This window comes from Notolepis coatsorum, assembly GCF_963971535.1.
Source record: "Notolepis coatsorum genome assembly, contig: SUPER_7_unloc_2, whole genome shotgun sequence".
Lineage (NCBI taxonomy): Eukaryota > Metazoa > Chordata > Actinopteri > Aulopiformes > Paralepididae > Notolepis > Notolepis coatsorum.
The window spans coordinates 311,868-337,416 of record NW_028174879.1 but is presented as its reverse complement, the minus strand read 5'-3'; the positions used below and the strand labels follow the sequence as shown (position 1 = coordinate 337,416).

The 25,549-nt window shown below is 42.1% G+C and overlaps 1 protein-coding gene across 4 annotated transcripts in view; it reads right to left on the bottom strand.

Annotated features, from left to right (window-relative positions):
* The window catches only part of LOC311232726 (uncharacterized protein), a 114,913-nt gene extending 89,731 nt beyond the window's left edge, over positions 1-25,182 (bottom strand). For all 4 annotated transcript variants that reach the window (XM_084338304.1, XM_084338306.1, XM_084338305.1 and 1 more), the window contains exon 1: positions 25,081-25,182. The gene's annotated coding sequence lies outside the window, so the exon portion shown is untranslated. The remainder of the gene's footprint in view (positions 1-25,080) is intronic.
* Between the last annotated feature and the right edge of the window lie 367 nt (positions 25,183-25,549).

Sequence of the window (25,549 nt, the reverse complement as noted above, 5' to 3'; positions counted from 1 at the left end):
ATCAACTCGACTCTCGAGACATTCACAGCAGCAAAACAAGTCTATTAATAGCCCGTCCATCGGCGCCGGGCATAATAAGTTAATTAAACTTGACAGACATTATATCGACGATAATTATCGATATCGAGTTATATGAAAATAATTTTATAATTTTATCGCGATAACGTTTTTGGCTATATCGCCCAGCCCTAACTTGATATATCGCGAATATTGCGATATATATATATATTTTAATTTTTTTTAACTGCAAAGTAAAACTGTCAACATGTTTTATCTAATAAAATAAAGTTTAGTCTGTTCATCTCACAAAAAATAATTTTTATAGCAGAACATGGTATTTTCTCAAGCAGACGGATGTAAACACTGTAATCTGTGTTGCATGTACCTGACAAACTGAACTGTTTGTATTACAGTCATATTCCAACTTAACTGAATGCACATGTGTGTGTGGACTAAGTACTGTACTATTACAGGTATTGAAATGAACAATGCAACTTCCTTATACAATTTTTTTTAATGAATAATTAAATATCAATACTTGGCATCCCTGTATTGATACAGTATCGCCATGCAAAGTATCGCGATACTACTACATATCGATTTTTCCCCCCACCCCTAGTGTCTTTATTCACAACGAGACTCACTGAGAGTTACGCTTTAACCAACCATGACCACTTCACGCTCTAACCATGACCACTTCACTCTCTAACCATGACCACTTCACTCTCTAACCATGACCACTTCACTGTTCTAACTAGAGCTGCCGCGATTACCGCATTACCGCGGTATCGCCGTTACATCACGGCCACCGCAGAGTAGGCTGAATACCGCATAACCGCTGTTTTTTATAATAATAATACTAAAATACCCTCCTCTCGTTGGGCTTGCGGCTCTGCAGATATACCCTACTCCTCTATCGAGGTTCCAAGCGACCCTATTGGGTACCAGAAAAGTCACGTGAAACATTGCAGACCACTGATTGGTCAGAAGAGAGACGCGTCACACGTTGGATCGTCCTGCAGTTTTTTACGTCCTGAATGTCAGCCATTGATCAGAGCTCATCACAATACGGCTAATAACGTTAGCTTTAGCTCCCCGCCGGAGTGGACTACCATCGCTCCTCAGGAGTACTAAACGAGACATAATGATTTTACTGTCTGCAACGAATGTTATAATAAAAGCCCTTCGTTCTATACACTTGTCTGATTGAAAACTTTATTAACAGACCGCAGAATGGGACAACTCAGCACGCTCTGAGCAAAGAAAGGAACTGAGATATGAATTGAGTATTGCTTGCCTTGGTCCGGTAAATCCGCTGATGTTATTGAACGTATAACTATATAATATAATGCCACAAAATGAATGCCTTTATTATAAAGTAGTAACTTTATAGTAATAATAATAAGAAAGGGTCGGGGGGGTAACCAGTGCCACCCCTGCCCGCGACACCGAGTGAACGGCGCACGACCAGAGGGGAAACTTCGAATCCGTGTTTCACTTTCAATAACTAATGCGTGCTTGCCGAATCCCAAACAATATTCATGCTGCAAAGTCATCCTCTAAAGATAGACATTTAGACTAGAGGCAGGCTATATGCTATAAAGAGTAGACTACTACTAAAAAAAAAAAATGCATTCAAACTTTTTATTTTTTGTGTGCATGCGGTAATAACCGCGGCGGTAGGAAATATTTTGCAAATTTGTGTGGTAAGGAAAACATCAATACCGCGGCAGCTCTAGTTTTAACCATGACCACTTCACTGTTCTAACCATGACCACTTCACTGTTCTAACCATGACCACTTCACTCTCTAACCATGACCACTTCACTGTTCTAACCATGACCACTTCACTCTCTAACCATGACCACTTCACTGTTCTAACCATGACCACTTCACTGTTCTAACCATGACCACTTCACTGTTCTAACCATGACCACTTCACTCTCTAACCATGACCACTTCACTGTTCTAACCATGACCACTTCACTCTCTAACCATGACCACTTCACTGTTCTAACCATGACCACTTCACTCTCTAACCATGACCACTTCACTGTTCTAACCATGACCACTTCACTGTTCTAACCATGACCACTTCACTCTCTAACCATGACCACTTCACTGTTCTAACCATGACCACTTCACTGTTCTAACCATGACCACTTCACTCTCTAACCATGACCACTTCACTGTTCTAACCATGACCACTTCACTGTTCTAACCATGACCACTTCACTCTCTAACCATGACCACTTCACTCTCTAACCATGACCACTTCACTGTTCTAACCATGACCACTTCACTGTTCTAACCATGACCACTTCACTCTCTAACCATGACCACTTCACTCTCTAAGGCCTAACAAAAATAATAGTTGGTTTCAGGTTGGTTGTCAGTTTGGCCATGGGTAGGTAGGGAATTTATTTTATTTTATTTTTTTATTTTATTCTTTCCCACGGCGACTATGGATAGGGAATTTCTTTATTTAATTAAAATGTTCACAACAACATGGATGCATGTACTCTGCCAGCATGTTTAATATCCATAATACTAAATGTTTGACTAAGATTTCTATGAAAATTTATTCTTAAAAAAAAAAAAAAAAAAAAAAAAAAAAATCGGATTTTTTTTTTTTTTTTTTTTTTTAATATATAATTTTTTTTTAAAACTCATAAAATATATTGGGTCGCACCTAAATCGGCAGGGTCGGTCGGCAACCTGAAACCAACCATTATTTTTGTTAGGCCCAACCATGACCACTTCACTGTTCTAACCATGACCACTTCACTCTCTAACCATGACCACTTCACTCTCTAACCATGACCACTTCACTGCTCTAACCATGACCACTTCACTGTTCTAACCATGACCACTTCACTGTTCTAACCATGACCACTTCACTGTTCTAACCATGACCACTTCACTGTTCTAACCATGACCACTTCACTCTCTAACCATGACCACTTCACTGTTCTAACCATGACCACTTCACTGCTCTAACCATGACCACTTCACTCTCTAACCATGACCACTTCACTGTTCTAACCATGACCACTTCACTGTTCTAACCATGACCACTTCACTGTTCTAACCATGACCACTTCACTGTTCTAACCATGACCACTTCACTGTTCTAACCATGACCACTTCACTGTTCTAACCATGACCACTTCACTCTCTAACCATGACCACTTCACTGCTCTAACCATGACCACTTCACTGTTCTAACCATGACCACTTCACTCTCTAACCATGACCACTTCACTGTTCTAACCATGACCACTTCACTGTTCTAACCATGACCACTTCACTGTTCTAACCATGACCACTTCACTCTCTAACCATGACCACTTCACTGCTCTAACCATGCCCACTTCACTGTTCTAACCATGACCACTTCACTCTCTAACCATGACCACTTCACTCTCTAACCATGACCACTTCACTGTTCTAACCATGACCACTTCACTCTCTAACCATGACCACTTCACTGTTCTAACCATGACCACTTCACTGTTCTAACCATGACCACTTCACTGTTCTAACCATGACCACTTCACTGCTCTAACCATGACCACTTCACTGCTCTAACCATGACCACTTCACTCTCTAACCATGACCACTTCACTGTTCTAACCATGACCACTTCACTGTTCTAACCATGACCACTTCACTGTTCTAACCATGACCACTTCACTCTCTAACCATGACCACTTCACTGTTCTAACCATGACCACTTCACTGTTCTAACCATGACCACTTCACTCTCTAACCATGACCACTTCACTGTTCTAACCATGACCACTTCACTGTTCTAACCATGACCACTTCACTGTTCTAACCATGACCACTTCACTGTTCTAACCATGACCACTTCACTGTTCTAACCATGACCACTTCACTGTTCTAACCATGACCACTTCACTGTTCTAACCATGACCACTTCACTGTTCTAACCATGACCACTTCACTGTTCTAACCATGACCACTTCACTGTTCTAACCATGACCACTTCACTGTTCTAACCATGACCACTTCACTCTCTAACCATGACCACTTCACTGTTCTAACCATGACCACTTCACTCTCTAACCATGACCACTTCACTGTTCTAACCATGACCACTTCACTGTTCTAACCATGACCACTTCACTGTTCTAACCATGACCACTTCACTGTTCTAACCATGACCACTTCACTGCTCTAACCATGACCACTTCACTGTTCTAACCATGACCACTTCACTGTTCTAACCATGACCACTTCACTGTTCTAACCATGACCACTTCACTGTTCTAACCATGACCACTTCACTGTTCTAACCATGACCACTTCACTCTCTAACCATGACCACTTCACTGTTCTAACCATGACCACTTCACTGCTCTAACCATGACCACTTCACTGTTCTAACCATGACCACTTCACTGTTCTAACCATGACCACTTCACTGTTCTTCACTGTTCTAACCATGACCACTTCACTCTCTAACCATGACCACTTCACTGTTCTAACCATGACCACTTCACTCTCTAACCATGACCACTTCACTGCTCTAACCATGACCACTTCACTGTTCTAACCATGACCACTTCACTGTTCTAACCATGACCACTTCACTCTCTAACCATGACCACTTCACTGTTCTAACCATGACCACTTCACTCTCTAACCATGACCACTTCACTGTTCTAACCATGACCACTTCACTGTTCTAACCATGACCACTTCACTGTTCTAACCATGACCACTTCACTGTTCTAACCATGACCACTTCACTGTTCTAACCATGACCACTTCACTGTTCTAACCATGACCACTTCACTGCTCTAACCATGACCACTTCACTGTTCTAACCATGACCACTTCACTGTTCTAACCATGACCACTTCACTGTTCTAACCATGACCACTTCACTGTTCTAACCATGACCACTTCACTGTTCTAACCATGACCACTTCACTCTCTAACCATGACCACTTCACTGTTCTAACCATGACCACTTCACTGCTCTAACCATGACCACTTCACTGTTCTAACCATGACCACTTCACTGTTCTAACCATGACCACTTCACTGTTCTTCACTGTTCTAACCATGACCACTTCACTCTCTAACCATGACCACTTCACTGTTCTAACCATGACCACTTCACTCTCTAACCATGACCACTTCACTGCTCTAACCATGACCACTTCACTCTCTAACCATGACCACTTCACTGTTCTAACCATGACCACTTCACTCTCTAACCATGACCATTTCACTGTTCTAACCATGACCACTTCACTGTTCTAACCATGACCACTTCACTGTTCTAACCATGACCACTTCACTCTCTAACCATGACCACTTCACTGTTCTAACCATGACCACTTCACTCTCTAACCATGACCACTTCACTGTTCTAACCATGACCACTTCACTGTTCTAACCATGACCACTTCACTGTTCTAACCATGACCACTTCACTGTTCTAACCATGACCACTTCACTCTCTAACCATGACCACTTCACTCTCTAACCATGACCACTTCACTGTTCTAACCATGACCACTTCACTGTTCTAACCATGACCACTTCACTGTTCTAACCATGACCACTTCACTGTTCTAACCATGACCACTTCACTGTTCTAACCATGACCACTTCACTGTTCTAACCATGACCACTTCACTGTTCTAACCATGACCACTTCACTGTTCTAACCATGACCACTTCACTGCTCTAACCATGACCACTTCACTCTCTAACCATGACCACTTCACTGCTCTAACCATGACCACTTCACTGTTCTAACCATGACCACTTCACTGTTCTAACCATGACCACTTCACTGTTCTAACCATGACCACTTCACTGTTCTAACCATGACCACTTCACTGTTCTAACCATGACCACTTCACTGTTCTAACCATGACCACTTCACTGTTCTAACCATGACCACTTCACTGTTCTAACCATGACCACTTCACTCTCTAACCATGACCACTTCACTCTCTAACCATGACCACTTCACTCTCTAACCATGACCACTTCACTGTTCTAACCATGACCACTTCACTGTTCTAACCATGACCACTTCACTGTTCTAACCATGACCACTTCACTGTTCTAACCATGACCACTTCACTGTTCTAACCATGACCACTTCACTGTTCTAACCATGACCACTTCACTGTTCTAACCATGACCACTTCACTCTCTAACCATGACCACTTCACTCTCTAACCATGACCACTTCACTGTTCTAACCATGACCACTTCACTCTCTAACCATGACCACTTCACTGTTCTAACTAGAGTTGTTCCGATACCGATACTGGTATCGGAAAAGCCGCCGATACTGGCTAAAATGCTGGTATCGGTATCGGCGAGTACCCTCTAATGCTGCGCTCCGATACCATATGACGTAATTTATCAACAACACTGGTCTGTTGAGTAAGCATTATAAAACAAACGTGTGCTTAATCGATTAAAGTGTCAATGCCATTTGTCATTTTAACAGCAGATACTTTCTTAAATGTCATCGTCCCGACAGAGCGGTGTTGACGGAGAGCTCATGGGTTCGCTTGGTGGCTGGTGTTATTAGCGTCAGCTAACCGAAAGCTAGCTTTAACATTACCTTGGCTAAAGTTGGGGCTATTCATATAATCCAGCAATAATGGCTGCAGACCTGCAAGCAAAGTACAGCAAGTTGGCAAAGGAGTATTCCAAGTTAAATCACAATGTCACCAGTAACGTTACAGTCTTCTATGGTCTTCCCATATACCGGTAGCTCATTAGGGGTGGGAATCACCAGTTTCATCATGATACGATATGATATCGATTCTTTGGACAACGATACGATATTTGCCGATATCACAAAGTCTCTCACGATACAATACGATTAGATTCAGGTGCCTGCGATCGATATGAGATGATATCATATGCCCATTTAACACAATCGGTAACATTTAGATCAACAAAAAAAAGGTAATGAAAATATCATTTGACATTTGTATTTTTGAGCTCTTCCAGACATTTAAAGGAAAATCAATCTATTGTTTTTAATACAAATAGACCTCCTGTTCACTGTAAAGTGCCACGTTTTTATATATTGAGCTTTAAACTTTAAGCTACATTTTTTGGAACTCAAAACTCACAACATCCCTCTCCCAAACCGTTCCTACAACAATTTGTTGATGTTGCATGATCATGTATAGGCCTACATTTATTATGTATTATATTGTTTATGTTTAAATAACATTTAAACATCAAACTCCTCTGACCTCATCTTGTCTTTCCAAAGACGCGCGCACACACACACACACACAGAAAGGGAGAATGCTATGCTGTAACATCTACACACACGGAGCTACTGCTGTTGTTCTTGGGCAGATATGAGACTCGCCACAGGATTTTCAAAATAAGAGTATCGATATGAATCGATCTTATTACATCGCATCGATCCGATTCGATTGTTGATAATTACATCGATGTATCGATCTGGATCGATGTATCGTCCCACCCCTATAGCTCATGCTAGCTAACGGTAACGTCATCAATGCACAATTGCACGTCGCGTACACAATTAATGACATGTTGCGGACAGCCATATCGGCGACAATGTTTAGCTTTTAGTGCCAAATGATAAGAGTCTGAGGCGGAGTCTCAAAAGAGAATGTTGAATATTTATTGTGCAAAAATCACAACAGATACGACTGCTACTGAACGGAGCCTTGTAGACAGACTGAGTAGGGTATATCTGCAGAGCCAGTGGGTAGCGAGTGCAGCAACGTATAATGTCCGTGTGGATCATTGGAGTAGGGTATATCTGCAGTGCTGAAGCCCCATACTCATTGATTAATGATACTAATACAAATCTATACAATCACCTGTTGTTGAATAAATACCATTACTTTCTAGTTATGACTAAAAAACAGTATATATAAAACAGTATTTGTTAAAAAAAAAAAAAAATTATATTTATAAAAAAATTATATAATATCGTTTTTTTTTTTTTTATGTATGCACTGGTATCGGATAAGTATCGGTATCGGCCGATACCCAAAGCTTAGGTATCGGAATCGGATCGGAAAGGAAAAAATGGTATCGGAACATCTCTAGTTCTAACCATGACCACTTCACTGTTCTAACCATGACCACTTCACTGTTCTAACCATGACCACTTCACTGCTCTAACCATGACCACTTCACTGTTCTAACTAGGGGTGGGAATCACCAGTTTCATCATGATACGATATGATATCGATTCTTTGGACAACGATACGATATTTGCCGATATCACAAAGTCTCTCACGATACAATACGATACGATTAGATTCAGGTGCCTGCGATCGATATGAGATGATATCATATGCCCATTTAACACAATCAGTAACATTTAGATCAACAAAAAAAAGGTAATGAAAATATCATTTGACATTTGTATTTTTGAGCTCTTCCAGACATTTAAAGGAAAATCAATCTATTGTTTTTAATACAAATAGACCTCCTGTTCACTGTAAAGTGCCACGTTTTGATATATTGAGCTTTAAACTTTAAGCTAAATTTTTTGGAACTCAAAACTCACAACCTCCCTCTCCCAAACCGTTCCTACAACAATTTGTTGATGTTGCATGATCATGTATAGGCCTACATTTATTATGTATTATATTGTTTATGTTTAAATAACATTTAAACATCAAACTCCTCTGACCTCATCTGGTCTTTCCAAAGACTCGCGCACACACACACACAGAAAGGGAGAATGCTATGCTGTAACATCTACACACACAGAGCTACTGCTGTTGTTCTTGGGCGGATATGAGACTCGCCACAGGATTTTCAAAATAAGAGTATCGATATGAATCGATCTTATTACATCGCATCGATCCGATTCGATTGTTGATAATTACATCGATGTATCGATCTGGATCGATGTATCGTCCCACCCCTAGTTCTAACCATGACCACTTCACTGTTCTAACCATGACCACTTCACTGTTCTAACCATGACCACTTCACTCTCTAACCATGACCACTTCACTGTTCTAACTAGGGATGCACCGATATGAAAATTGGCCGCCGATACCGATACCGATTGTTCAACTAACACTATCGGCCGATACCGATACCGATACCGATATTTGTATATTTGTATATAAGTATTTGTAAAAAAAAAAAAAAAAAAAAAAAAAAATTTTTTTTTTTAATGAAACTACTGTATATTTGTATGTGTATGTTTGTATTTGTAGGCCTCTTTACTTACTTAAAAAAAGGAAACATCAAGAAATATGTTTATGGTATCACTATCTCTCTCCCAGTATCGTCTTGCGGCCTGCAGAGGGATACTATTTTCTCAACCAGAGCTTTCAACCAATGCAATGGAACCATTCTTGCGGCCTGCAGCGGGATACTATTCTCTCAACCAGAGCTTTCAACCAATGCAATGGAACAATTTTGATTGACAGTCGATTCGGCCAATTACGCCACACCGCTACGCCACTCCTGCTGTCCTTACCACCAATCGGCAAGCGTTTATAAATTTTTCTACTTCCGGGCATGCCGCCATTGTTCTGTTTGCGAATGCGAGAGCAGAACACACTTAACGTAGCTACGTTAGCTGCCCGGCCCGCCGACCGGCGCTCCACGCATTACCAAATGAGACATAATGATTTTACTGCAACAAATGTTATAATAAAACAAAGCCTTTCTATACATTTGTCTGGTTGAAAACTTTATTAACAGATTGCAGAATGTGTAGTTGGGTACGGAATGAGCAACGGAATGGAACCGAGCTAATGAACGGACTCAGAGTAATGCCTTGCTGCTATGGGTAATAATAATATGCTGATGTTATTGTCCGTGTAACACTAACTATATAACGCTAATGCCACAAAACGAATGCCTTGTTAATCATAAGTAGTTACTTTGATGCAGTAGATTGTAGGGCTGGGCGATATGACGATATTATATAAATATCGGGTACAGTTCATTAACGATACACTTTTTCAACGTATCGTGGATATCGTGATGTTTTGCCCAAGAGGATTGTGTCGCGTCAATCTGTCCACACGTTACTCGTTCATATCTCAGCCCGTGCTGAGATATGCCCATTCCGCGGTCTGTTAATAAAGTTTTCAATCAGACAGATGTATGGAAAGGCTTTTATTATAACATTCGTTGTAGTAAAATCATTATGCCTCATTTAGTCATCCTGTGGAGCACTGGTCTCCTACTCGACGGCCGCGGGGAGCTAACGTTAGTAGCTTTGTTGTTGTTCAGCACACAGGACATTCAGGAAGTCAAACTAATAGCGCTTGCCGATTGGTTCTAAGAACAGCAGGGCGGGTGCAAGCGGTGTGACGTCATTTGCAGACTCGACTGTCAATCAAAATGATTATGTTTCCGTCAGAATGAATGAATGAAAACTTTATTAAAAGGTTGCAGAATGGGTACAATACAGTACAGGAGGATGAAGACCAGAAAAAGACTTTCGACTTTTTTACATAAGGGTCCTCTATTTTCAATTCATCAAAACATTTAGAGACATACATATATACAGTAGTTTCATAAAAATGCTAAAATGCTATTTCGTGATTGATTGATTGATTTAAAACTATTAACATATTGCAGAATGGGTACAGTACAGCTCAATACATACAATTGTTAAGGGGATGCAGACCAGAGAAAGACTTTAGTCTTGTTTACATCAGGGTCCCCCATTTTCAATTCATCATATTTCATATCTAAATCATATAATATCTCATTGCTAAATATATGCAATATATAATCTAATAATCTAAATCTAATATACAATATAAAAATGCTAAATGCATGGGTATTTTATTTTGTCTTTAATGTTAGCTTGCAAACTCAAATACTGTCTTGGTAAGCCTCATAATGAATTGTTTGGGGTAAAAAAGAAAAACATTGTGATGTGTATCGCCGAAAGGTCAGAAAATATCGTGATATCATATTTAGGCCATATCGCCCAGCCCTAGTAGATTGTGTGTGTGTGTGTGGGGGACGGCAGGCGTTGTGCAGGTAGGTCGCGAGTGAACTTTTTTTTTTTTGCCTTTTGACGCTACACAAATTGATGGGTATTTATCGGCGACTGCTATCGGCACATTTGAGCTTATCGGCCGATAGGCCGATAGCAGTCAACAAGGCACTTATCGGCCGATACCGATACCCAACCGATATATCGGTGCACCCCTAGTTCTAACCATGACCACTTCACTGTTCTAACCATGACCACTTCACTGCTCTAACCATGACCACTTCACTGTTCTAACCATGACCACTTCACTGTTCTAACCATGACCACTTCACTGTTCTAACCATGACCACTTCACTCTCTAACCATGACCACTTCACTGTTCTAACCATGACCACTTCACTGTTCTAACCATGACCACTTCACTGTTCTAACCATGACCACTTCACTGTTCTAACCATGACCACTTCACTGTTCTAACCATGACCACTTCACTGTTCTAACCATGACCACTTCACTCTCTAACCATGACCACTTCACTGTTCTAACCATGACCACTTCACTGTTCTAACCATGACCACTTCACTGTTCTAACCATGACCACTTCACTGTTCTAACCATGACCACTTCACTGTTCTAACCATGACCACTTCACTGCTCTAACCATGACCACTTCACTGTTCTAACCATGACCACTTCACTGTTCTAACCATGACCACTTCACTGTTCTAACCATGACCACTTCACTCTCTAACCATGACCACTTCACTCTCTAACCATGACCACTTCACTGTTCTAACCATGACCACTTCACTCTAACCATGACCACTTCACTGTTCACATGACCTCACTACATGACCTCACACTACTACATGACCTCACTATAAGGCTGTTTCCCCGAAGCCTGTTTTTGGGATTCGAACTTCGTCAGGGTTTTTCGAACGAACGTTCGAATGTTCGTTTTTAATAAAACATTAATTAAAAACATTTAATAATATTTTTTTTATTATAAATATCCTCAAACTAAATCCTCAATTTGAATAAAGTGATTAATCTGATTAAATGAGTCTCTTTTTTATTAAATCAACTTTCTTTAATGAATATAACTTAGCAGTTTTTTTAATATTATAATATTAGTGTAGCCTAATCTTTATCTGCAACTGTGAAGAAAAAACCCATTGGTTTAAACAGAATGAATCTAGACACAAAAGAAATAAAAATAAAAAATAAATTATTAAAAATAAATTAAAATTTTATTTAGAATTCTAATGTTAACGTAATGAACGTTCGGGCTCAGCCATACCTCACTACAACATGACCTCACTACATCATGACCTCACTACTACATGACCTCACTACAACAGAACCCCCAGTACATTTACATTTAGTCATTTAGCTGAAACGCTTTTATCCAAAGCGACTAGGGGTGGAACCAGGGTTTCCGTTAGAAAAAATTGTTGCCGGTCTCCGTGACCTGCAAGATTTCAATCTACCGGACAAATGAGATTAATTCCGGTCATAGTTTATTGAGCTTTAAAACAATTGATAGGCAGGCTATATAAAGAATGTCATCCTCAAGGCATGTAGATTTATAATATTATTACTTAAAACTAGACTACTTTTGCGTATAGTATACAGTCATTAATATATTCCAAATAAAATAAGTCCCTCGATACTCCGTGCTGCTGCTGACTTGAAATAAAATAGACCGCGTATGTGGGCAGTCGGTCCAACACTAAACAGCAGTCTGTTATAATCACATTTTTATGAGCTAACGAATTCCGTTATATTGGACATTTGTATTAATTATATCAAGCGAAGAACTGAGAAATTTGGCAGAGAGACGGCAACATTATCGTGGGTTTGCGTGATGTATATCTCCACCTCCCAACGACTTGGTGCTGGTCATAATGTCCGGTGAAAACAACTCCCTCCAAGCACAACTTGACCACCCGAACCGTACCAAAACAGGCCAAAATTAAATAGCCCATGCGACGAACGATTCATTACATTCGTTTCATCGTTGCTCCACCAAGCAGCCGGTCCAACAATATCAGCGCGAGCCGGCTGCAGTTAGTTTGCAAGAAGCATCCAGCTGCAGACCCGCAGAGCAGCTTTCCAGGTCTGGGGACCGTACTGTGCCAGCAAAGCTGGTGGGTTCTGTGGGTCTGCAGCTGCATGCCTTCCGCAAATCCAGCAGCAAGCTCTCACTGACACAGCGTCGTCATTACCAGACCGGCTGCTTGGCGAAGCAACGACAACAAACGCAATGATTGTTTCGTTCATCGCATAGGCCACCCAACTCCAGCCCATCCAAATACAATTCAAATAATCAAACTGTGCCCAGAGCAGTGCATGTGAGCGGATCGGAGCGTGAGCGGCGCGGGGAGCGGAGCGGCCGGTTTTGACGTGAGCGAGGAGTGGGTTTTAAAATGAGTCGGCGCGACGTCCGGAGCGAGAGTTCTCCTCCGCTCCAATCCACTCCAGGCCGCTCACAGTGGTTTAACACTGATGTAATATATACATGCAGTACAATGCCAAAGCAACAGATGGCGATGTACAAACATGAAGGCCATTTTCAACCAATGAGAAGGGTGAACCTGTGATAGGCTGTTCGTTCAGGCTTTGTCACTGTAGAGACGCCCACACTCACTCCAGTTAGAAAAAGTATATCGACGCCATTGTTGTTGACGTTAGCTTACATGCTAACGTTAATGGCAGCGACCATAGCATTGTGGCTCGGCTAGCCTATCATCGCTTAATAGAGATAGTGAATGGATAAACAACGTTATTTAACATTGCAGAATGGCTACAATTACAATGCGGCTCAATACAAACAATTGTTAAGGGGCCCAGGGGGTGTAGACTGTTGTAGTTTGAGCTCATTTACACCATGCTCCAAAAAAAGAAGAAAAAAAACTGCCGAGCGATCTGGCGCGGGGAGCGCTCGATTCAAGGTGAGCGGGGAGCGAGCGGAGAGCGACTTGGGGGCGGGGTCAACATGAGTGATTAGCGGAGCGGACCAAGCTTTAAAGAGCGAAGAGCGGATTTCTCGGCCGCGCCGATCCGCTCACGTGGACTGGCCCAGAGGGAACTATTTTCACCGGACACTATGACCGGAGAGATTAAATTTGTCGGACTTCAACAGATTTTGCCAGTCAAATACCGGTAATTACCGGCTAACGGAAACGCTGGGTGGAACGGTATGCATTCGAACCGTACACCGTTCGATACAACCTCCACGGTTCGGGGCATGTGTGTATTGTTCGGTTATATAACGTTAGCCTCGAGCTAGGCTAACGGTACGTTAGCTACGAGCTAACTAACTTTAGCCGTGAGCTAGCAAGCTAACCGTGGAACCGCTCACAGCGAAGTGACTCCACGACACCAGTTCCATTAGTGGGGAAGGGGGGTATGTTGACATGGCTTGACAACAGAGGTTCAAATATAACTGTTTATGTTCAATATGAGCCAGGAGACTAGAGCGTGTGTATCAACTGTGTTGGGACGTACCAACTCCACACACCACTGTGGGGGGGGGGGGGGGGTATATATATATACAGAACCTCACAGCACAACAGAACCTCACAGCAGAACAGAACCTCACAGCACAACCTCACAGTAGAACCTCAACGGATCATGCTCAACGACAATGACACTATTTAACAACCCATCATCTACACTCACAACACACACATCCACTCGCACACACTCACTTTAAATAAACACTCACCGGAACACCCACTCTACTCACTTTAGACACTTTATAATTATTAACAAAGAGATTTGCACTACAACTCATACCTCTTTGCACCTTACCTAAGATGTACCTGATCCCATTGCTGCATTGTACCTCACTGTTACCCTTTTTTTTTAAACTCTGTACAGTACATATTGATTGACTGAACACTTTTTGTTTACGTACTCTTGACTTGGTCTGTTTTATACTTTGTATATAGCACACTCTCAGGAGCCCAGACAGAAAAAAGCATTTCATGGAAAAATATTCTGTATTTTACTATGACGACTATTAAAGAAACTTGAAAACTATAAGAACCGAGTCACAGTATAACAGAAGCATAACAGAACCTCAATATAGCAGAACCTCACAACAGCACCATAGTAGAACAGAACCTCAATAAAACAGAACCTCACAGAATAGCAGAACCTCACAACAGCACCATAGTATAACAGAACCTCAATAAAACAGAACCTCACAGAATAGCAGAACCTCACAACAGCACCATAGTATAACAGAACCTCAATAAAACAGAAACTCACAGAATAGCAGAACCTCACAACAGCACCATAGTATAACAGAACCTCAATAAAACAGAACCTCACAGAATAGCAGAACCTCACAACAGCACCATAGTATAACAGTACATCGATATAGCAGAACCTCACAGTACAGAACCTCACAACAGCACCATAGTATAACAGAACCTCAATATAGGAGAACCTCACAGTACAGAACCTCACAACAGCACCATAGTATAACAGAACCTCAATATAGGAGAACCTCACAGTACAGAACCTCACAACAGCACCATAGTATAACAGAACCTCAATATAGGAGAACCTCACAGTACAGAACCTCACAACAGCACCACAGTATAACAGAACCTCAATAAAACAGAATCTAACAACAAACTATCGTGTAACAGAACCTCAATATAACATAACGCCACAGTACAATAGAACCCTGCAATATAGCAGAACCGCACAGTACAACAGAACAGAACCATAGCGTAACAGAACCTCACAGTACAACAGAACAGAACCATAGCGTAACAGAACCGCACAGTACAACAGAACAGAACCATAGCGTAACAGAACCTCACAGTACAACAGAACAGAACCATAGCGTAACAGAACCTCACAGTACAACAGAACAGAACCATAGCGTAACAGAACCTCACAGTACAACAGAACAGAACCATAGCGTAACAGAACCGCACAGTACAACAGAACAGAACCATAGCATAACAGAACCTCACAGTACAACAGAACAGAACCATAGCGTAACAGAACCTCACAGTACAACAGAACAGAACCATAGCGTAACAGAACCTCACAGTACAACAGAACAGAACCATAGCGTAACAGAACCGCACAGTACAACAGAACAGAACCATAGCGTAACAGAACCTCACAGTACAACTAGGGGTGCTGCACCGATATATCGGTCGGTATCGGTATCGGCCGATAAGTGCCTTGTTGACTGCTATCGGCCGATAAGCTCAAATGTGCCGATAGCAGTCGCCGATAAATACCCATCAATTTGTGTCGCGTCAAAAGGCAAAAAAAAAGTTCACTCGCGACCTACCTGCACAACGCCCGCCGTCCCCCACAAACACACACAAGCTACTGCATCAAAGTTACTACTTATGATTAACAAGGCATTCGTTTTGTGGCATTAGCGTTATATAGTTAGTGTTACACGGACAATAACATCAGCATATTATTATTACCCATAGCAGCAAGGCATTACTCCGAGTCCGTTCATTAGCTACCGGGAGATGCAAGACTAACGTTACTGGTGAAAATGTGATTTGCGTTGGAATACTACTCCTTTGCCAACTTGCTGTACTTTGCTTGCAGGTCTGCAGCCATTATTGCTGCATTATGTTGAATAGCCCCAACTTTAGCCAAGGTAACGTTATGGCTAAACCTTTAACAATAGTTAACGCTAGCTTTCGGTTAGCTGTTCAATGCTATTAATAACACAACTCCCCGTCAACACCCCTCTCTCGGGAAGATGGCATTTAAGAAAGTATCTGCTGTTAAAACGACACAAACAGGGAGCGAAATTAACTTTTTGACTCACCGGCCAGTGGCGGGTAGATGGGAAGAGTCTACCCGCCAAGCATATTTCTTACCTGCCAAATTTTTTTTGATTAAAAACATATATATATATATTTTATATAAAAAAAAAATTTTAAATAAAATATATATTATATAATCATACTTGTAGTTGTATTATCTGCGAGACAAAATGCTTGCTATCTGCAAACAGCTCCACTGTCTGTGTGTATACTTGAGTAGCCTCCAGCTCCAGCAAGGATTCTCCGGCCCTGCAGCTAGACCCTATATTCAGCTAGACCCTACATTCAGCATGCAAGGATTCTCCGGCGATGCAGCTGGACCTATTTATAACTAGAGATGTTCCGATACCATTTTTTCCTTTCCGATCCGATTCCGATACCTAAGCTTTGGGTATCGGCCGATACCGATACTTATCCGATACCAGTGCATACATAAAATAAAAAAAAACGATATTATATAAATTTTTTATAAATATTTTTTTTTTTTTTTTTTTTTAACAAATACTGTTTTATATATACTGTTTTTTAGTCATAACTAGAAAGTAATGGTATTTATTCAACAACAGGTGATTGTATAGATTTGTATTAGTATCATTAATCAATGAGTATGGGGCTTCAGCACTGCAGATATACCCTACTCCAATGATCCACACGGACATTATACGTTGCTGCACTCGCTACCCACTGGCTCTGCAGATATACCCTACCCAGTCTGTCTACAAGGCTCCGTTCAGTAGCAGTCGGATCTGTTTTGATTTTTGCACAATAAATATTCAACATTCTCTTTTGAGACTCCGCCTCAGACTCTTATGATTTGGCACTAAAAGCTAAACATTGTCGCCAATATGGCTGTCCGCAACATGTCATTAATTGTGTACGCGACGTGCAATTGTGCAATGACGACGTTACCGTTAGCTAGCATGAGCTACCGGTATATGGGAAGACCATAGAAGACTGTAACGTTACTGGTGATATTGTGATTTAACTTGGAATACTCCTTTGCCAACTTGCTGTACTTTGCTTGCAGGTCTGCAGCCATTATTGCTGGATTATATGAATAGCCCCAACTTTAGCCAAGGTAATGTTAAAGCTAGCTTTCGGTTAGCCGTTCAATGCTAATAACACCAGCCACCAAGCGAACCCATGAGCTCGCCGTCAACACCGCTCTGTCGGGACGATGACATTTAAGAAAGTATCTGCTGTTAAAATGACAAATGGCATTGACACTTTAATCGATTAAGCACACGTTTGTTTTATAATGCTTACTCAACAGACCACAGTGTTGTTGATAAATTACGTAATATGGTATCGGAGCGCAGCATTAGAGGGTACTCGCCGATACCGATACCAGCATTTTAGCCAGTATCGGCGGCTTTTCCGATACCAGTATCGGTATCGGAACAACTCTATTTATAACGTTACCGTTCTTTTGTCAAATCACATTCAACATGCCCTCAGCTAGAATACGCATTCAATCAATGTTATAAGACATTGATATCAGGAGCTATCTGTAGCTACTGCTAGCCCGGTAGATAACGTTAAGACAATTTAGTTTACTGGGACAGATGGATCAACGTGAGCTAGCTAAGCTAGCTAACGAGGGAACGGAGGTATTATGCACTCGAGTAGACTATTGCTGGAGCATTTGTTGATATCAGCAGCTATCAGTAGCTAGCCAGCTAGATACCGTTAGACAATGCCTCGTCATGTATTAAACTAAAAGTGAATAGTTGACTGGGTCATTGTTTAAACAGTAACGTTAGCTCTTGGAGGTCCGATATAGACTAGAGCAGATGGAAGTAAACAAGCCAAATGATAGCTTCCGATTGGTCATTTGCTTTTTTTCTCATGAAACCAGTCACGTCACTCTACTGCAGGCCTGTACAGTGCGACATATATCTCGCACGTGCTACAGCAACAGCGGTATGTGCGATGGATGGATTTAATGATAGGGACATTAATACCACAGCAAATAAAAACGGACTACACATTTTTCATCTGAATGTAAACAGCATAAAGCATAAGCTGGATGAAATAAGAAACCGGTTTATGAGCGGTAAGGTAGACATAATATGCTTTACTGAAACTAAACTTGACCCATCTGTAACAGATCCTGAAATAGAGTTTAGAGAACTATACCATAGTCCGTAATGACAGAAACCAGTATGGAGGTGGTGTTTGTATGTACATGCATAAGGACACCAAATTCATTACCCGTACTGACCTTCATCATGAGACAATTGAAACCGTATGGGTGGAAATTCTATTTGAAAGGGCAAAATCTGTTCTAGTCGGCACAATATACAGACCGCCAGATCAAACTGGCTTTTATGATACTCTGGATGTGTGCTTAGCTGGAGCTGAGGATGCTGAAAAAATTCTTATTGGGGATTGGAACACGGATATGCAACAAAAAAATGCACCCGTCTTCAAATCCTTCAATAGGTTTTGTGATCTGCACGGCCTCAGCCAGCTAATCACCCAACCCACAAGGGTATGTGAATCAACTCAGACTACCATTGACCTCATACTGACCTCTGACAAGTCCAAGATCTCCAATAAAGGGGTTATAGCATGTGGGTTAAGTGATCATTATATGATATTCTGTACCCGCAAAAAGCTAAAACTAAAGGCTGGCTGTCACAAAACAGTCACATCTAGAGACCTCAAAACCTACTCTAGCGAGGCCTTTAACCTGGAACTGTTGAGTCTGGACTGGTCAGATGAACTCAATGGTACACTGGTTGAAGAAACTTGGCTTGGCTTCAAAACCAAATTTTCATCAATACTAAACAACATGGCCCCCCTAAGAACCACCAGGGTAAAAAATCGCACTGAGCCATGGATGCACACTGAAATACTGACCGCTATGAAAGCCAGAGACAAAAAATGCTCTGAGTTTCGTAAAAGTCAGTCAAAGCTTACCAAAAGCACGAGCAGTGAACTCCAAGACCACGTGACTGAACTCAAACTAGAAAGAAACAGACTAAGAAATGACGTAAACTCCATGATCAAAACTGCTAAAAAAAAATTCATCAATGACAAAACCGAGGAAAACAAAAATAAACCATGTGAACTTTGGAAATTACTCAACAATCAACTAGGCTGCAGTAAAAAACTTAAAACCAGGTTCTCAAACATAAACATAAAGACGGACAACACGCTCATCACAGACAAGCTGGATGTAGCCAATTACTTAAACACTTTCTTCACAAACATAGCCACAACACTGGTAAACAAACTACCCTCCCACTCAGGGCAGTATGGGGTAGAACACATAGTAGCATACTACAAGAACCTAGGCGTCCACAAAGACGACTTCAAACTGGAAATGGTAACTACAGATGAGGTACTCAAAAAACTGAGCGCCCTCCAACCAAACAAGGCCACTGGCCATGACAACATCCCCTCCAAATTCCTCAGAGACTCAGCAGCAGCCATCACCCCAGTCATCACACACATAATAAACCTCTCCATAAAACAGGGACACGTCCCCAAGGACTTCAAAATTGCGAGAGTAACACCCCTGCACAAAAAGGGCAGCAAATTAGACCCGGGCAACTACCGCCCTGTTTCTATCCTTACATCCATCTCGAAAGTCATGGAAAAAATAGTATACGAACAGATCGAAAAGTACCTCGCGGAAAAAAATCTAATCTACGAATTCCAATCTGGCTTCAGAACATCCCACTCCACTGACATGCCTTCCAGGGTTTCCGTTAGAAAAAATTGTTGCCGGTCTCCGTGACCTGCAAGATTTCAATCTACCGGACAAATGAGATTAATTCCGGTCATAGTTTATTGAGCTTTAAAACAATTGATAGGCAGGCTATATAAAGAATGTCATCCTCAAGGCATGTAGATTTATAATATTATTACTTAAAACTAGGCTACTTTTGCGTATACAGTCATTAATATATTCCAAATAAAATAAGTCCCTCGATACTCCGTGCTGCTGCTGACTTGAAATAAAATAGACCGCGTATGTGGGCAGTCGGTCCGACACTAAACAGCAGTCTGTTATAATCACATTTTTATGAGCTAACGAATTCCGTTATATTGGACATTTGTATTAATTATATCAAGCGAAGAACTGAGAAATTTGGCAGAGAGAGACGGCAACATTATCGTGGGTTTGCGTGATGTATATCTCCACCTCCCAACGACTTGGTGCTGGTCATAATGTCCGGTGAAAACAACTCCCTCCAAGCACAACTTGACCACCCGAACCGTACCAAAACAGGCCAAAATTAAATAGCCCATGCGACGACCGATTCATTACATTCGTTTCATCGTTGCTCCACCAAGCAGCCGGTCCAACAATGAAAGCTGTTGTCAGCGCGAGCCGGCCGCAGTTAGTTTGCAAGAAGCATCCAGCTGCAGACCCGCAGAGCAGCTTTCCAGGTCTGGGGACCGCACTGTGCCAGCAAAGCTGGTGGGTTCTGTGGGTCTGCAGCTGCATGCCTTCCGCAAATCCAGCAGCAAGCTCTCGCTGACACAGCGTCGTCATTACCAGACCGGCTGCTTGGCGAAGCAACGACAACAAACGCAATGATTGTTTCCAGGGAACAAAATAAGTACCAGCCAACCGCTAATGGCTGCTAAAAAATCTGCCTGGCTGGTAGTTTTTAAAATCTACCAGCCAAATGGCTGGTAAGTCAAAAAGTTAAGTTTGTTCCCTGAGAGCAGAGCTACACAGCAGTGCGCCTATTTTGCGAGCCGAAATAAGTCTGTGGTTTTTTCTTCTTCTCACAACGGGTCAAATGCATCTAACATGCATTGCATCGTCGCCATTCCTTTATGCCCACATCGCCCGAAATGAACGTTATGTTAGCGTAAGCTAACAAGCTAATCCTGATCAGCAGCAGAGCCATAGAGAACAGCAGACAGTGTGGACTGGGGAAAGGGAAATGGGGGGGGCACTCTCCCTTTCTCTGTGTGTGTGCGTGCGTTTGGAAAGACGATGAAGTCACTAGTCAGGACTCAGGAGAGGAGTATATTGTAGTAAACTGAGGATTACTGAGGATGCACAGATAATGTTGATATTCAAATATAAAAAGGTTTCGAGAGGAGTGGAAGTTTGAAGACAGACTAGACTACAATATGATGCGGGGGTGGTGAGTTGAAACAGTGTGTGTGTCCCCGACCCCACTTCTATGTTTCAATAAATTATTTGCATTTAAAACTATTAACGCTGACTCATTCCTTCAGTCCACTCAAAATTATGCTAATATTCCTTATGTTGTTTATGATATTAATTGAAAATAGCATATGAGAGTATTATATAGTAATAATAACACATGGCGATATACTAAAAAGCTATTTTAAATTTTTGGCTGGTAAAAAATCTGCCTGGCTGGTAGTTTTAAAAATCTACCAGCCAAATGGCTGGTAAGTCAAAAAGTTAATTTTGTTCCCTGATTTTTGTTTCGTTCATCGCATAGGCCACCCAACTCCAGCCCATCCAAATACAATTCAAATAATCAAACTGTGCCCAGAGGGAACTATTTTCACCGGACACTATGACCGGAGAGATTAAATATGTCGGACTTCAACAGATTTTGCCGGTCAAATACCGGTAATTACCGGCTAACGGAAACGCTGATGCCTTCTCTACTTGAACGACCACATCAAACAAGAGGTGGACGCGGGCAAATACTGCGGCATGGTCATGCTGGACCTACAAAAGGCCTTCGACACTGTCAATCACACCATTCTGATTGACAAGCTAAAAGCAATTGGTTTTGATAGTTTATCAGTGAGCTGGATACAATCCTACCTGGAGGGGAGGGAACAGATGGTGGAGGTAAACGGTACCCTATCCCTCCCCCTCACAGTGAGCTGTGGTGTTCCACAAGGAAGCATACTAGGACCGCTACTATTCCTAATTTATGCAAATGACATGTCGTCAGCTTGTGACTGCAACTTGTTTCTGTTTGCGGACGACTCAGCCCTGCTGGTCTCTGACAAGAACAAGTTACAGGTTGAAAAAGCCCTCAGCTCGGAACTAGGCAAAATCTGCATATGGCTCGCCGACAACAAACTATCATTACACATGGGCAAAACAGAGTCCATTCTCTTCGGTTCAAATAACAAACTCAGCAAGACCGATGGCTTCTCGGTTACAGTGGGTGACAATATTATCACAAGGAAAGATGAAATTACCTACCTGGGTTCCATCCTAGAGGCTAATCTTTCCTGTGACAAAATGGCATCCAATGTAATACAAAAAAGTCAACCAACGAACGCGATTCTTGTACCGGATCTCCTCTCTGGTAAACAAGAATACCCTGAAGACTCTAGCAGGAGCACTCATTCAAGGGTACTACGACTATGCTTGCACCTCATGGTACCAAAGCACCTCAAAGACACTAAAAAACAAATTACAAACATCTCAAAACAAGCTAGTCAGACTACTGCTTGACCTGACTCCTAGAACCCACCTCACCCCTGCCCACTTTGACAACCTAGGATGGCTTAGAGTAGACGACAGAGTACAGCAACTTGCAATGGGCCTGGTCTACAAGATACACTACGCGACCAAGGTACCCATGTACATGTCAAAATACTTCCCAAAGGTCAGTGAATACCACAATCACAACACCAGAGGGAGCTCCACAAATCATGTAAAACCCAGATTCGGCTCAAACAAGGGACTAAACACGTTTCGCAATGATGCCACATCAATGTGGAACGCCCTACCTAAAGCTGTAAAGGAATGTGAATCACTACCCACTTTCAAAAACACTCTCAAAAACACCTACGTGAGACTGCAATTCGAAACTGGCCCCCACAAATGTCCTAACCTAGTTGTACAGTAAATGACCAAGTAAGGCTTTGTCAGTATTCCAATGTACAGTGTAAAATGTGTGTGTCCACTACCCAACCCCCCCCCCCCCCCCCCCCCCCACCTCCAATGTACAGCCCTCACCCACCCACCCAACCAACCTCCTCCAATGTACAGTTTCTACGCAAAAATGTATATACACTCTTTTTCTGGACACTTTTGTATCACAAACAGTACTGTATTTGCAAATCTGATATGTCATAAATGTATAGATGTAGCAGTACTGTCTATCTGTATGTCATGTATGTCATATATGTTATGATGAATTGAAAATGGGGGACCCTGATGTAAACAAGACGAAAGTCTTTCTCTGGTCTGCATGAATGAATGAATGAATGAAAACTTTATTAACAGATTGCAGAATGGGTACAGTGCAGTACAGCTCAATACATACAATTGTTAAGGGGATGCAGACCAGAGAAAGACTTTCGTCTTGTTTCCACCAGGGTCCCCCATTTCCAATTCATCGTAACATATATGACATACATGACATACAGATAGACAGTACTGCTACATCTATACATTTATGACATACCAGATTTGCAATTACAGTACTGTATTTGTGATACAAAAAGAGTCCAGAAAGAAAAGAGTATATACATTAGGCGTAGAAACTGTACATTGGATTGTGTAGGTGGGGGTGGGACTGTACATTGGAGGTGGTTGGGGGGGGGGGGGGGGGGTAGGAGGGGGGGGGGGGGGTTGGGTAGGAGGGGTGGGTGGGGGACACTGTATAACTGTACAAACAACACTGTACATTGGATTATGGGACTGTACATTGGACTGTACATTGGAGGTGGTTGGGTGGGTGGGGGGGGGGTGGGTAGGAGGGGTGGGTGGGGGACACTGTACAACTGTACAAACAACACTGTACATTGGATTATTGACAAGACCATACTTGGTAATTTACTGTACATTGGCGGGGGTTGTGTTCGGACATTTACAGGGGCCAGTTTCGAGTTGCAGTCTCCCTTAGGTGTTTTTTGAGAGTGTTTTTGAACGTGGGTAGTGATTCACATTCCTTTACAGCTTTGGGTAGGGCGTTCCACATTGATGTGGCATAATTGCGAAACGTGTTTAGTCCCTTGTTTGAGCCGAATCTGGGTTTAACATGATTTGTGGAGCTCCCTCTGGTGTTGTGATCGTGGTATTCACTGACCTTTAACAGTCAATCCCTTTAACAGTTGTATGTATTGAACTGTACTGTACCCATTCTGCAATCTGTTAATAAACTTTTCAATCAATCAATTCAATCAATTCAATCAATCAATCAATCAATCAATTCAGTCTTCACAGAGGAGCCCCATTTTGTGTTGTTCTGCCGCCACGCGGGCCGACAGACAACACGACGCACACTGTCGCCGCGTCGTGGATTCACTCACGTTTTAATAACCAAACATGTGTTCAATAATAATAACTACCTTTCTGTCACTAAATATCTCGACGTGGTAGATCTTTTAGGCTCTTCTTCACCGAAATAATCCCGCTGAGTCTCTCCGCTGTTGTTTTTCTCTTCGCTGATGATGGCGATGTCCGCGTCCGCGTGTGACGTCACGTCACCACAAGAGCTGCTTCCTCGAGTCCTCCTCCTCCTTCCTCTCCGTGACGCGGAGCTGCTTCTCTGTACACAGCGCCCCCCGCTGGCCATGGTCGCGTCACTACAAGAGCTGCTTCCTCCTCCTCCTTCCTCTCCGTGACGCGGAGCTGCTTCTCTGTACACAGCGCCCCCCGCTGGCCATGGTCGCGTCACTACAAGAGCTGCTTCCTCCTCCTCCTTCCTCTCTGTGACGCGGATCTGCTGGGGGCGTCTGCGTCTCTACAATTCGTAGCCGCATTTCTGCAGGCCCCTCTCTGATTGGTTGAACTCCATTTTTGCAGACCCCTCCCATT